Source organism: Eublepharis macularius, chromosome 7 (genome assembly GCF_028583425.1).
Source record: "Eublepharis macularius isolate TG4126 chromosome 7, MPM_Emac_v1.0, whole genome shotgun sequence".
Taxonomy (NCBI): Eukaryota; Metazoa; Chordata; class Lepidosauria; order Squamata; family Eublepharidae; genus Eublepharis; species Eublepharis macularius.
In genome coordinates, this window is record NC_072796.1 from 53,636,152 (window position 1) to 53,652,316 (window position 16,165).

The window sequence follows — 16,165 nt, forward strand, 5'->3', positions numbered from 1 at the left end:
TGCTATGCCCACTCAAGTGCCACCAAAGTGACTGAAAGTTATTCAGGAACACTGCTTGTTAGATCATTCCTTTTATTTGACATTCTTTGAAGAAGAAAAACAATCATTGGCTATAAGAAGATTTGGCTTTATATTATATTAAGTCTGAAAACCTCTTTAGTTTCTGAATTTGAACACATAACAAGATGATCCTCCTCTTCCATAACAAAATTCTACCTAGAGTGGTTTCTTTAAAAAAAAAAAAAACTTAAAATATGCCAGAGGATAAGGACACCAAGTGAGATTAGGACTCACTGTAGCAGAAAAAGAACCCCCCCCCCCACAAAGTCATAATCTCCTTTCTTTAATAATAAGATAAATTGTTTTCCTGTCTGGGCCTGAAAGTAGCGGTATAAAAGAAAAGAACGGTGTTAGATTTTGTTTGTGTATTTTTGTACTTTGTATGCCATTTTAAATCTGACACTTATCTGAATGGTCAGAGGAGGATAGAAGTCTCAGCCAGCTCCTGTGGCACCCATTTTTCTTGTCTTAAAAGCCTTTTCATATCATACTCCTGTATCTTCTCCCATTCACCACCAACTGCATCATGACATCTCTGTTATCATGTAGAGTGTCTTTCGGGAAACGAGGAGGCAAGGATGTTGCTCTAATAGGCATGCTCCCCTTAGCTCGTGCATATCTGCAAACACACTGCTTGACATAAGTATGATTCCTCAATCACATTAGGCTTTTCCACACAAAGAGAGAGATGGGTGAAAAGTGTGTGACTAAAAAAATAATCTATTTGGGTTTTTTTTTCAAAAGTTTTAAATACGAGCCTAAGAGGGATGCAAGACTGCATGACTGAATTATTTATTATGATCAAAGACCAGCCCAAAAATAGATAACTTACCAGAACTGTTTACATTTAGAAAAGTTACAGAGATGATATTAAAAATAGCAAATATAGTTCATTAAATTAATACAGAAGTATGATAGACTCTAGCAGCTGCACAAAACCTGGCAATTTTATCCATAAGCCAAGGCTCACAGTGTGAGAGAAGAAGGAAAGGATAAGAGTCCTTTGATCTACCAGGGGTTTGGGGGGGGATAGGAGCAATGAAATCTTATCTAAGATGGATGTGAGACTGAAAAGCATAAGTGTAGCCTTTTTGCACACACAATATTAAGCATTTAATAGTAACAAAATCTCCTCCTTAGTGGCCAAGAAGCTCCATAGCAGATAGAACTGTAGAATCTACAGAAGAAGGGGGCATTTATTCTTACAGAAACTATTTGCAATAGGAGAAGACAGCAAAACTCCAGGAATTTCCCAACCTGGAATTGCCAATCCAAGTAGCAGAATGTAATAAGAATGAGGCAGTATTGAGGTGATGGATGGATTGTATAACTTCAAACTGCTGGCAGGAGGAAACGTTTTTGAAAACACTCCACATTTTTTTTTAAAGTCCCATTCTCCTCCTGCTATAGGTTGAATCCACACACCCTCGGAGCATCCCAGCATTGCGCTAAATGTTCGCTAAACACCCGGAAGTGTAGTGCCTTTCTAGCGTGATTCAGAAATTGCACTAGAAAGACGCTATACTTCCGGGTGTTTAGCAAACATTTAGCGCAATGCTGGGACGCTCCGAGGGTGTGTGGATTCAGCCCGTCAGACAGTCCATTCACCACCTCAAAAAGCCTATCTGTTCGGGATTCGGTTTCGTTTTCTCAGCCATGCCGGACGCTCCTCTCGGCTGGTCCGGGAGGAAACGACCGGGCACCCTGACCGGGCGGCTGATCCGCGAGGATTAGCCCCCAGGACTCCCAGGGAGGGAGCCAGGGTCCGGGACGCGGCGGGAAGAACTCCCCGAAATCAATGCGGGGGGGGGAATTGCCCGTTTGTCCCTATGGAGGCCGGCAGATGTGCGCGGCGCCTCGAGTGCCGCCGGGCAACGAGAAACGGCAAGTAAAAGAAACAGGCGGAAGCCTGTAAACAAGCGAATCCCTTCTGTTCTACAAGCGTTTGTGAAGGAGAGGTTGATCTGAAGAAGACTCGTTCTTCCCCTTCGTTGAGTTCCAGAATTTTGTTGGCGCCCCCCCCCCCAAAATGGCAGCAAAGAAGCAAAGTCCCACTCTCGGTAAGTCAATCTCGGCTACCTTGCAGAAGGGGGAGTCGCTCGAAGAGTTGGTGCGCAGGGCGGTGGTGGAAGCTATAAAACCCTTTGTTGACAAGCTGAACGAAACTGATCAAAGGGTGGGCTTAATTGAAAGCGAGGTGAAAACCATTAAGGCAGCAGCGGGGGGGGGGCAGAAAAGTCTGCTCTGGAAAGTGCGTCACTTGTGAAGGCTACAAAAAAGGAGCTGAAGTTGGTGGAGAACCAGCTGATCGGGCCACAGGTGGAACGAACGCAGACAATTTTGCGTCTCCAAAACGTGAAAGAGGAGGAAAATGAGGATCTGTGGGATTTGGTCTCGGAACTACTGGCGACACCCGCGAGGACGACTAAAGAAGAGGTTAAAAGCGCCATTTTGGAGGTCCGTCGGGCTTCTTCAAAATATGCAACAAAGCGACAGTTGCCTCGTGAGATCATTATTGACTTTTCATCTAAAAAGATTCGGGACACCATCCTATATAACTCATACAATGCGGATTTGGACTTTATGGGTTTGAAAGTCAAGATTTTGAAGGACGTTCCATTTCTAGTCCGGAAACGGCGTTTTAAATATAAAAAGTTTGCAGCTCTTCTGAGGGACCATGGAATAAAGTACAAATGGTTATTCCCGGAAGGAATATGGTTCAGATATAAAGATCAGGCCTATAAGATATTATCAGAAGATCAACTAAAGGATTTTGAGAATAAAAACCCAGAACTCTGCTGCACCAAGAACGAAGAAAAGGAGGAGCCGGAGGGGGGGGAGGAGGAGGAGAGCATCGCAACAGCAGTTGCACAGAGAGAATTGCGTCCGGGACCTAGAAGGGGGAGGAAAGTTTAATCAGAATTTGAAATGTTTATTCTCTGTATGATTAACCACTCCATCATTATTCTATGGAGCTATTTTTGTATTATGACAGTATGAAGGGAAACATTGAAGTGTACTGTTTAGTGTTTGTAGTTCATTCCCCCCCCTTTTCTTTTTCCACCTCCCTTTGTCCCTTCCCTCTCCCCTTTCCTTGTGATAGTCTGGTGTAGTGTTTTGTAGTTATGAAAAATAAAAAAATTATAAAAAAAAAGCCTATCTGTTCATGACAAATATAATTTTCAATTTTTCTCTTAGTCTGTTACAAAGAAAAGCTCTCTTTTTTCTAATATCCAAAATCCTTATTCAGCAAACCCTAAAATCATCAAATCATTAGTATCTAATTCATGCAAAAAGTCTATAAAGGGTTTCCATTCAGCAATAAATGAACTTACAGTCTTTTCTTTAATCAATGACGTACATTTTGCCATTGTTGCTAACTCCAACATCTTTAACAACCATTCCTCTATTATAGGCAATGTTGGACTCTAGAGATGGGCACAAACAGCGATACGAACCAAAAAAAGCCACGAACAGCCCAATATGCTGTTCGCGAACAAGCTGTTGCTGAGGCCCCATTCTAAATGTACAGGAGGTCCTTGCAAGCCTCGTTCATTGCTGTTCATCAAGCCAGACAGTCGGGCACCTGCAATCAATTCCCTTGGCAACTTAGGCAGGGATTGTCTGAACTCTGTCTGAACTCCTACTGTTGCCCTGGAAACTCCAATCTAAGCCCAGTTTAGCTTGATAGGCAGGTCTTACTTTCAAGTGTGGATCTCCAAATTTGTTACAAGGGAGCAAAGACCAGGGGGGAGGGGGCCCCCCAACTCTGGCTTTGCGGACAGTGGAGACAGAGAGAGACAGCTGCTGTTGGCATTTTGATAGAGAGAGTGCATTGGAGCTTGAATTTTCTTTATGTGTGGTGGGATAGGGGTCTACCCCTTCAAGTTCCAGGGCTGCTGCCAGGCTCTGGGTCAAGCTATTATTTATTACTGGTACCTTTCCTGCTGCCTGCTCAGGTAAGGTTTCTGGGAGTAGTGCGGTAGGGATATACCCCTTCAAGTTCCAGGGCTGCTGCCAGGCTCTGGGGCCAAGCTATTATTTATTATTGATACCTTTCCTAGTGCCTGCTCAGGTCAGGTTTCTGGGAGTGGTGCAGTAGGGATCTTAACCAAACTTGGATGATGGCTGGAGGAGAGCCTGCTGGCCTCCACAAACAGCCCACCACCAACATGTTCATGAACAGGTCATGCTCATAAGTGTTCATAAGTGTTCATGGATGGCAACAAACAACGGACATCATGTTCGAGTTTTTTTCTGTTTGTGCCGATCTCTATTGGACTCTTCCAATTTTGCACATATAATAGTCTCACTGTCATAATCATATATAAAAACAAAGTTCCATAACTTCTTTCTTGCTGAGTATCCATTGATATATTAGTCTTTATAATATTCTGAATTAATAATACCCTTGTACATTCTGGCCAGTTTCTCTGGAATCATATACTAATGATGCATCATCTTATAAAAATTCTCTTTAAGAGACTGCTTTCCAATTCATTGTCCCACCCCAGAAACAGCCTCTCAATTCTTTGTCATGCCCCAGAGATGGCCATGAAGTTATTGTTTTTGAACAGAAGATGCAATCCTGCCCCAGGGTATGTTTCACAGTATAACTGGACTACTTGCTGCCCCATTCAGAGTGTGTGCCTTTCAGATCCACATGTGCACACCCTCAGGGCCAAGCTACACATGACGAATGACACTTGAACAGCAAGTGTATTTCTCCCTGTTCACTTGCCCTCCACTCAATCCACTTGCCGTTCAAGTGTCATTCGTCATGTGTAGCTTGGCCCTCAGACTCCTTTCTTGCTGTACAGCACAGTATGCTGAAACTACTTCCTTCTGGACTAGTAACTATAACCCAAAAACCCTGAAACTCTATCCGAACTTCTCCCTGCTTTTTCTAGGAAACTCTGTATGCGAGGGCCAGCTACACATGATGAATGACACTTGAACGGCAGGTGGATTGAGTGGAGGGCAAGTGAACAGGGAGAAATACACTTGCCATTCAAGTGTCATTCGTCATGTGCAGCTTGGCCCTAAGTGGTGTATGTTCTTGTATGATTAATTTTGATATCCTTTTATTAAAAACCATTCTTTAAACACCCACTTGGAGAGTCCTCTGAGGGAAGGGACCAGGTAAAAATTGGTAGAGGATCTTTCTTGTTTCCCCATCTTACTGCTTCTCCTTGCATGCTAATTCCCCAAACTCACAAGGAAACCTCCATTAAGGGTAACACACAGGCTCTCCAGGGCCTCAAGTTGAGATCTTTCACACCATCTACTACCTGATCCTATTAACTGGATGCCAGGAAATTAACCTGGGACCTTCAGCATGTCAAGCAGAGGCTCCACTGCTGAACTACAGCCTATAAATGATGTACAAATCAATGGCTTTCTGTTGAGATATAAATATGGTTGTAGTTTAGAATTGTGCCTTTCAGCTTACTTCTGAGTGTGAATTCTCTAATAAGCTCTCTGAGCCCATATGGACTGTGTACCTACATGTGAAAGTTTACGGTCACTGTTTGTCAGACAAGACAGTATGTCTGCTTCCATGAAGGCTGAGACCTAAGCTCAGAGCCCCTACCCCAAGAGAAGCCAACACAGAGTTCAACAAGCATATTTGCACATTGTGCACTATGAAGTACTGTCCAGTAAATCCATCCATTGCCTTTCCCCCCATCATATGTATTGTTTTCTGAGCACAGTTGGGCACACTCAAGCACAGATTTTTTTTGTCTCCGAGTCCCCACCAAGAAGTTATTACAGCTTCTCACTTGAAACACAAGACCCTCTTGGTAGAAGTATTTTGAAGACTAAAATAAATAAAGGAGAAAAGTGGAATGGAGTCAAACAGGCAATTATTTGTAATAGAAAAAACTATTGATTTTTTTCTTTTGATACATAGTCTAAATTATCCCTCAAGAAAAGTAGTAATGCATCTTTAAACAGATTTATTGGCACTAGCTATAAAAAATGTGTTATTTAACCTCAACACTATCACATTTTTCCATTTTCATTTGATATAAAGATGGAACATTGAGACAGACATTGGATGGAAGATTTGATTTAAGGGCCATACAGATCCCAAGGATTCTAAGCCAGGAGTAAAACCCACTGCACACTGTGGGATTTACTTCTGAGTAAACGTGCTTAAAATCAGATTGCACTTACTTAAGTGTGCAAAGGTTCCTCCTCAAAATCCAACTCTTCACTGAAGTTATGGCCGAGCCTCTTAAATCTTCATCTGCAAATGCTTAATTCACAAACTGCATTTGTTCATCTTATACACTAATAACCAAGTGGAGCCATGAATGGACAAGACAGATCTTCTTACACACTTGGTCTGCAGAAAAACCTGAAATCTAGAAAAATATTGGGAAGTTTATAAAAACGGAAAATGCTAAAAGGAGAGCTTGTAGCTTTAACCGTATGCCCTCAATGACAGTTGCTGGGCAACCATCAGGGGTCATTTCATAGAAAAAGAGCTACAGGAACTTATTAGCATATGTCACGCCTCTTGACATCACCAAAAGTGTGTCATTAGCATATGCAACATCCCCTGACAACACCTATCCTGGCTGTTTTGGACCCAATCCTGGCCATTCGGGGCTGAAATTGGGCCCAAAATGTCAAAAGGGGGCTGAAAATGGCTGAAAAGGGGCCCAAAATGGTCAGGATCCATCACCCATCAGATGCCCGATCTGGGCCATTTTGGGACCAATCCTGGCTGTTTGGGGCCCAAAATGGCTGAAAGTGGCCATTTTGGGCCCAGATCAGGACTGAAACAGCCAGGACCATGTCAGTGCCGGGCAGGGGAGGGTTCCTCCGCCTGACACTGACCCAATTCATGCTGTTTCGGGCCCGATCCAGGCCGCAAGGGGCCCAAATTGGCCAAAAATCAGGTGGGCGGGGCCACCTGACATGTGACCTCTAGAAAAATATTGGGAAGTTTATAAAAACGGAAAATGCTAAAAGGAGAGCTTGTAGCTTTAACCGTATGCCCTCAATGACAGTTGCTGGAACTACTGGAACTCTGTTCCTGCGCGTTCCCCCTCAAAATGAGCCCTGGCAACCATAATAGTTTAACCAGTATTTCAGGCTTGGTTTCTGTCAGTAAAAGGCAGAGGGAGAGGGAAGGGCCCTTTCCAGGGCTGTTTAATGGGGCTAGGCCAAGAAGCAACCACTGGGTGAACTGATACCACATGACTTGCATGACCCACACAGGCCTGGCTATCTGCTACCAGAGCCAGTTTACTGTAGTGGTTAGAGTTTCAGAGAGGGAACTGAGAGATTCAGGCCCGAATCGGCCCAGATTGGGTCACTGTGGAGCATGGGAGCACTCTCACTCCGCAGCGACCAGTGAGGCCAATTCAAGGCCCAATCCAGGCCAATCCGGGCCTGAAACAGGCCAATTCTGGCACTTCCACACTCCGCAGCAGCCCGTTCCAGGCCGATTCGGGCCTGATTCGTCCCCCCATAGAGCACGGGAGCACTTCTGGAAGTGATGTCACCAGACACCAAAGCAGGTAGGTGCCAGGGTCCTCACCTCCAGCCGAGAGGACAGGGGGATGTGGCAACCCTACATAGGGGAGAGACTGCTGGGGGGAGGGGGGAAGTGAAGACAGAGAGGCAGGCAAAGGTGAGTGGGGAAAAGAGAAAGAAACATGAAAAGAAGGAGATGCTATGGGGAACAGGGAAGGGAAAGATGATGTGGTGGGGAAGGGAGAAATGAGATGTCACTCAAAAGTCCTTGCAGTTCCCCACTGTAGTCATCTATTGATTACCTGGCCTCTACATATCCTTCCTTCCCTCCTCTCCCTTTCTGGTCTTCCCATGATCAAAATTTAAATTGCAGGCTCCTTAGAGCATTGACTTTTTGTGTGCAAAATTCTGTAAAGCACACTGGGAGGTCTATACAAAGTTCCCAATGTAAAGGGTTTTGATGAACAGCAAGGACAAAAATATCCTAGCAGTGGAAGGAACCATTTTGGCACTAGAAATGCACAGTTCCTATTTTAAACAATCATAGAACCTCAGAATCACAATGGTGTGTGAGACCTAATCTAGAATTTGATACTTGGTCAGGCAGAACCATATGTTTTAATATCACTATTATTAACACAATTAAGAACCCTTTATATTTAAGAAACCTGACTCAGAATGCTGCACACAATTTATCCCTAATGAACTGCTGTTGAAAGCAGGAAAGTTGAAAATAGAGTTTAGCAGATTTATGAGGAGGGGCATAATTTACTTATTTAGAAATTTTATTAAGAAATATTTATGTTTGCATGGGTAATGGACAAAGGAAGGCTGCTGCACTGGAAAAACACAGCAACTGCTTCATCAGAGCCTAAATGCCCAGTTCAGTGGAGACTGAGTTTGTAGAACAGCATTTTTTCTGCACGCACACACCCAGCATTGGATCATCCCCAGTGCACTGGAATAAAAGGCCAAACACAATGTTCCATGCACTGTATGTCTACTGAATAATCAAGAAAGGAAAATGTATTTAGCACTGCAGCTGCCCTACACCTTTCTAAGACCACTGACTTCAATAGATGTAAAAGGATATAACTCTTTTTAGGATTACACTTTTCAATAGTTCTTCATACTCTTAACAATGTGGTGTCTCAACCATAAATGAATGAGCAAAACCTAACATATCTCCTATTTAATTTTATCTTATTCTACAAGACTGTATTGTTTTTGGGATATTTTCTCTCTGCTCTACATCTCTATACCTTGTAGTTCCTGCAGTTTGCTTTTGTCTCATTCTTCCCAGAGGGTTTCTTGTTATCTTATTCAGCCCCCTCTCTTGTTACTCAGTCTCCCAACTGTGAGATTTGGCTGTACCTGGTGCATCCTCAAATGATCTGTTGTTGTCAATATCTCCCTTCCTGTTCATTGGTAAACTCTGGATTATACAGGTGGCAGAATGAAGTGTGCCATTTCATAATTAATCCCTCAAGCATTGCCTGCAAGTTATCATCAAAACAATCAGCCAAGCAACTTTTTGTAAATATATGAAATGAAAGGAAGATGGGAAATGGAAAAGGGAACCACTTTTGAAAATACTGATTGTAAAAAGAGTCTTTCCAATTAAATTATTCACCCACTTCTTGTGATTTCATTAAAAGCACTTGCTTTTCAGTAGTCTAAGAGAATTTGGCCTTTACTTTTTGAATTTAATCAGTTCTGTAATAAGGAGAAATATATTTTTGTTGGCATTTGTTTACTTTAGATGTCTTACAGTGTGATCCTAAAAAGAGTTACTCCAGTCTAAGCCCATGGATTTCAATGAGTTTGGACTGGGATAACCCTTTTTAGGATTGCACTGTTAGTGAACTAACCGTATGCTGTGCTAGGCAATACCAGATGAAGGCAGAAAAATGAATAGAATGCTCACCAGGGAGTGTTGGCACTTGGCAGCCATGTACATTTGTTGCATACACAACAGGTAGATGAGGCAGTCATTGCCTTCGAGCACAGAAAAAGTTGTTTCTTATATCCAGTACGGCCCATTTCTACACAACAGTATCCAACACAACTGGTTCTTTGCATTAACATGTATCCAGCAATACAAGAAACAATCCTAGGCACAATGTTGAAGCAATGACTTCACCCAGGTAGACTGTGGTATCCATGCACAACCGACATGCTACATAAATAAAAGCAGGGGAGGGGGTTTGGTGGAAGCATGCACTGGTGGGGTCTTACAACACTCATGCAGGGCATGCATGCTGGAATGTCATAATTCCTGGTGCAACACAGAAGTGACAGGTTGCGCCAGTGGGGCAATTCAGTAAAAATCAGCCCCAAATTTAGGGAGCATTCCAGAGTACTCTGCACGCTCTATTGTTTCCAGGTCCATTCCCACACCTTTCCCCCACTCCATTGCCAGCCAGGTGAGAGGTGGAAGAGGTAAAGGCAGGAGCAGAAGAGCCCGCTCCCGCTAATAGGGGGCTGGTAATCAGGTCAAGTTGTGAAGACCATCATGGGGCTACAAGCTTAGTATACCAGATGTGTACTCCTGAGATCTAGAAAAAAATCTCAGTGCAGGATTCTCCTTAAAAGCACAGCAGCCTGAGGTCCAACTGATCTGGTTTGCAACCAGACGCTGAATCATGAGAAGAAATATTTATACAAGAATGTAGTCCTAAAGCATGTCTTCCCTCTTAAACACTGAGGTGTTTATTCTATTCCCCTTCTCTTGAGTAAGATGAGTTGTTTGTTGCTTTATATGGAACAGGAACACATCTTCACATTCAGTCTGATCCAATACAAACCATTTTCAGTACAGATACAGCCAACCCCCATTGTCTGCATTGTCATCACTGTGTGCCTGTCCTCTGCCCCTGTGCACAGCAGAAAGTTAGAGCAACACATCATTCTTAGGCAATGTGGTCTCCATCAACAGATAGCAGAAAACATCTTTTTATAAACTATATATATGGTGACTTAAAGGTCACCATAGTTCAACAGAAACCTTTCAAAAACAAAACCCAACGGGAAGCTGCTGAATTGGAATTCATATGTAAATTTGACTCAGTCAGACTTGGATTGAATAGAGACTATGAATGGTTCTCATTATCAAAAGTAACTGATTTCATTATCAGAAGCAAACTGATCTCATTATCAGATGCAACTTATTTGCATCTACTCCCTTCTCCCCTCACCACCTATATATATATGGCCAGTTTCTTCAGACCCTCTATGCATCTGACAAAGAGAACTGTGGTTCTCGAAAGCTTATGCTACAGTAAAGTTAGTTAGTCTTAAAGGTGCTACTGGACTCTTTGCTATATATGAAACGTATGAAACGTATGGCATCTCTACCAAAAGATGGAGTGATGGCCATTATCTAAGATGGCTTTAAAAGAGAATTAGTCTTCATGAAGGTGAAGTCCACCCATAGCTGTTAGCAATGACAGATTTTAAAAAAACTTCTGAGTTCAGAAAAAGTATATTTCTGAAATTTCAGGGGACAGCAAGATTGACTATTGTCTTCATGACCCACAGTGGATTTCTCAGGGACATCAAAGTAACTGCTGTAAGAAAGGATTCTAGGAGTGTACCATGAGAAAAAAATTAATTATAATTTGGATTTGGAGAGGGGTAGTTTTTACCAAAACTGCTAATTTGCAAGTAGCATATTACCATTTCACATCTGGGTTTTTTGGGTGGTTCTTGAATTTGGAACTATTATTTTCATTGGAGAATGTGTCTAAGATTCTGGGACAGCTTTTAAAAAAGATAATGGCATCAAATTTGCCTCGTACACAGTGCTCTCTCTAATATAAAGAATCTCTAAGATTCAAGAAAATTGAATATTCAAATTTACAACACACACACACATCCCAAGTAGGTACCTCTCTGTGCAGGCCTACTTCTTTCTAGTGAGTCTATGGGGTGAAATGGCGGTCAAACAGAGACCTAGAAGGAGAGTGCTGGCCAGCTGCCAGCATTTTAAAAAAAAACCTGTCTGCATTCATTTTCCTACTCTTACAGTGACTGATTGACAAAAAACATTTTTACCTTTCTGCTGAAAGCTCTACATTTGTCATCCTTCCATTCTGCAGTCTGTTGTTTGTTTCCTTTCACAAAGTGAAATGTCACCCATATTGCAGTGAATGTACAGCTGCCTGTCCACTAAAGGACCCCCAAGTTTCTAGTAAATTGCACCAAGGAATCCAATTCTACAAGCCCCTGAACAAAGTGCCCCAGTTACCCCACATGGACTCCGCCCCTACAAAGGAGGGAGGGAAGGAGGGAGCTAGCTAGAACTGCAGTTCTGCTGGGCTCTTCACCTGGCTTGCACCAGCTGGGAGCCACTTTCTCTGGGCTACTGCCTGGGAAATTTGGAGAATAAAAAAAGAAGCCAGCTACCGATGATGCTAAGCATCTGAACATGAAAACTAAACAGATTTGGGGGGGGGGGGTTGAGTGTTTTTCATAATGGCTATAAATCCCGGATTTGTGTAACCATTCCAGAAAATCACAGCAATAACCCACAGCAGTGATTTTCTCATATATTTTCAGCTTAGGAATTCCAAAATGCACACCTCTAGCTATGGGGCAATCTAGCTCAGGGCAGTGGAGCTCAGAAAGAGGAGGTTAACTTTCCTCCCTATAACATTTGCTAGATTGGAAATGTTATGAAAATTTCCTAAATTGGAAATCTCTCTTCCTTATGTACTAACTGCACAGACTTTCTCAGTTTTACATAAAGTGTTCTCTAAGGTTTACACCCAATTATTCCCTAGAGTTTACACCTGGTTATTTCCCTATTGCTGTGCTGAAAGGACACTTTCCAACAGGTCAGGATGTTTCTGAATGGTGGCAGCCAGTTACTAGGGGGCTTTCCAGGAAAACCTTGGTCAAACCGAGTTTCCAGCAAAGAAAATCAACTCTCCTTCCCTTCTTACCTAGATAAAAAAATTCCTAGATTAAAAATGTGAGCCAGTGTTTTCTAGTGGTTAGAGTACTAGACTAGGATTTGGGGGGGACAAGTTCAAATTCTTGCCCTGCCATTAATGCTTACGGGAGACCTTGAGCCAGTCACACTCTCAGCCTAACCTATTTCACAGGATTGTTGTGAGGATAAACTGGAGGAGAAGAGAAAGATGTGAGCCACTTTGGGTCTCAATTGGGTAGACATATGAAGTATAAATAAATAAAGTAAATGTTCCTCCAGTCTACTTTATATCTTGCTACGGAAAAAAGACAGTTGCTTATGATGTGCCACTATTTTTGTCCCTATTGGGGCTTAAAAAGCAGCATGGGGAAGTTTATCTCTAAGTAGGGAATTGGCACCTTGTGGGGAATTAGCCTGCTCTTTACAGTATCCTCTTATCCAGTTTATTCCTCACCTGACCATTTGTACAACTGGAGTTCTCCTCAGTAAAATCCTGCATCATGAACAGTTTGGATTCTTAGCCTCATCCAGAAGAGTTCTTCTGACCTTCTTATACAAGAACAATTGGCAGAAGGATCTTTCTTTGCATGTTATTAGAAAACAAAATTCTGGAACACGATCTTCTTACTTCTTGTAAGAACCCTTGAAAGAGGAGATATTTCTTGAAACTCTCAAAGCCTGTGGGAGAAGGGTACCCCTATCTCACCCAGAATGGTCATCTGCCTTCCAAAATACACTGTGACTAAACACCAAAATAAATTCCGTAACAATTGTTTTTGCCATACATTTCAAAATGATCATTACTGCCTGTGTGTCAAACTGAGTTTCCTACTTAAACAAACAATGTGTCAATGAAAAGAATGGACTAATGCTAACTTCTATTATCATAGACATGCCTGGAGATGAAGAGCATTTGATCTATTGCTACTACTTCAGGGCAACTTTCTTTTCCAAGGAGGTCTTGTATCACTATATCCTCTGCTTCCATTCTGTCAATGTTGCCTTTGTTTTAGAGGCTCTTCAGTTAAATTAATATAGTGATCAAAAGAAGAGAGCTGAGTTCAGGCTGGGTTTAGATAATAAATCTACAGTCGCTTTAGATGAGAAATGATCCGGCTAGAATTCAGCCTTAGAGGTAAAATTTCCCAATAGGTAGGAAGGTGAAGGTCATGTTATTTAAGGCATTAAATGGTATGAACTGATAGATAATTTTTAAACCAGAAACACACATATGGAATATATATGTCTATGCTCATTGTGTCCAGTGGAGATATATGCACAATATGATGAAACTAAATACCATAGGAAATAAAATAAGGGTGGACTTAGACATTATATCAAGAAAAGTGTGATCTCATCTCCACGTTTTCCGAGATATGTAGCAGGGAGCCTTGTAGCAGGCAACTGGCAACTAGACATTCATTTTCCCCTACAAATGCAGCCTGAGATGCCCCCCTCCCTCTGCTATCCCCAGACTGGCTCACTTCCAGTTTGGGAGGGAAGGCAATTTAAAACTGTCTGAGGAGAGAAGCAGTGAGCAAGGGAAAGAATAAGCACCCCATTCCACCTTCTGCCCGCCCCCCGCCCCCCAAACATCTCTTGCCCCGTATTACCATTAGGAAAGAAGCACGTTTAGGAATTTCATGCTCTTCAGTTGGTTAGTCTTAAAGATGCGACTGGACTCTTTTCGATGTTCTTCTTAAAATATCTAGTTTTGTCCTGTGATCCAATAGCATACAATCTAGCACTAAGTTCCTGTTTACCTGTTACTCAGAGTCCAAACTGGAGAATCCACAAGTGCCCCCAACATTTCTGAAGCAAAGCACAACAAAATTTAGCCTACAGTGAAGTCATCTGTTCCGGGTAAAATATTTTTAGATTTGTAGCAGAACCCTGGATGTTGGTGTCTTTCCACTTCAGCCATATTTCTATAAATTGTTATGACCGAAGAATGAAAGCTCCCCCCCCCCCCATTCAAAACAGTATTTTAAAAGCAGCCCGCCTGAGCCTGGGTTTATCAGAGCTTGGGAGATAAGCAGGGTTGGCCATCATCAGTACGTAGATGGGAAATTACCAAGGAAGATTGGGGCTGCTATGCAAAGGAAGGTGCAATGCCAAACCTTCGCTGCTCATCTCTTGCCTGTAAACACCCCATGAATGGGGTCACCATGAGTTGGTTGCAACTTGATGGCATGTTCTTCATTTTAAAAGGACTTACAAGCAAAAAAGACAGACTATTACTTCCCTACTGATCTGCTGACATTATAAGCAGCAATATTTTTCCACTGACCTAATGGAACAGCATAATATGACAGCATATATACAAGTGATTGGCATAAATCAACATAATATCCACTTTGTACCATTATATTATTGAAAATGTTCATCTTGAACAGTGGGGGTTGGCAAAGGCAAGGACAACAAATAATAAATTCTCTCAAAACTTTACTGGATGATCATGTGTGTGCGCGTGTATAAATCACCCACCCATTCATACCTTAATAACATTTCATTATTGCACATCCAGCACTACCTAACAGACCTTCCTTAAAGCAGATGTCCACAAAGTTGCCATGAAATATTCTGTACAGTTATTAGACCAAAGAACAACATTTACTAGATCTACCAGAGTTCTGTTTGTGTTCGTTTCTATTTCTAGGCACATCAGCATGTCTTCAGGTGCCCAAAGGGTCATCATGCATGAAGTCACTTGAACAGTTTTATAACACAATAAACCTAGATCGTTCCATGTCACGCAGCCCTAGATGTGAACTACAGCTTAAAACAGAATGTAAACTTTGGAAATAATGTGTAGGAATGAATAACCTTACATGGCACTGGTGTCGGCTTTGATAACAGAGATCCAGTTTTCATTGGAACCATTCAAAGATCTTGTACCTCTTCTAAGACACAAAACATGCATTCTCTCATTGTTCATTTGTTTTATGTATCTCAAATCCAGTGTGGCTTGGTTTTTAGGACATTTACATTGACTTATCTGCCTCTCAGGTAAATAGGTAGATAGGATTAATTTATATAACATTGGATATTACCAAACTTATCAAATAGGGGCTTTCTGATATAATAACCTACAACTTAATAAGCAAAAGCCAGTAGTCACTGCCAGAGGCCATTTTCTTTTTAAACCTTGTAGCTTACGCTGTCTCTTAAAATGCTGGAATTTAAAGAGACTCACACAAAGTTGTATTATAATTCACCTCACCTCTAACTCCCCCTCCCCAATCCCTTTCCAGTGCAATGCAATCTAATGGGCCATCCAATTCCACCTGAGGCCTTTCACCATTGTACTGGCAACACTTGTTGCCTGTTTCTTAGGTCCCACAGGCTGGTCCATTCAGGTACTACATGTTGGGACACAGGGAGACAGACAGTGAAAAGATGCTGCTGCTGGGAAGGGTTTTTCAGCACCAGTAGTGCTTTACGGCAGAACCATGTTTCCAGCATTACTGAATTCCAGTAGATTCACAGCAGTTTTTCAGTGCTGTGAAACACTGGTGGTTTTTACACGTCTTTACCCTCACGCAAAATCGCGCAAAACCCACAGAATGAGGGTGTCTTCATGGCGCAATTTCTGATGTCACCCCATCATGATTCTGTTTTGTGGTGTGATGTCAGAAATTGTGCCATGAAGACACCCTCGCTCCATGAGTTTTGCGT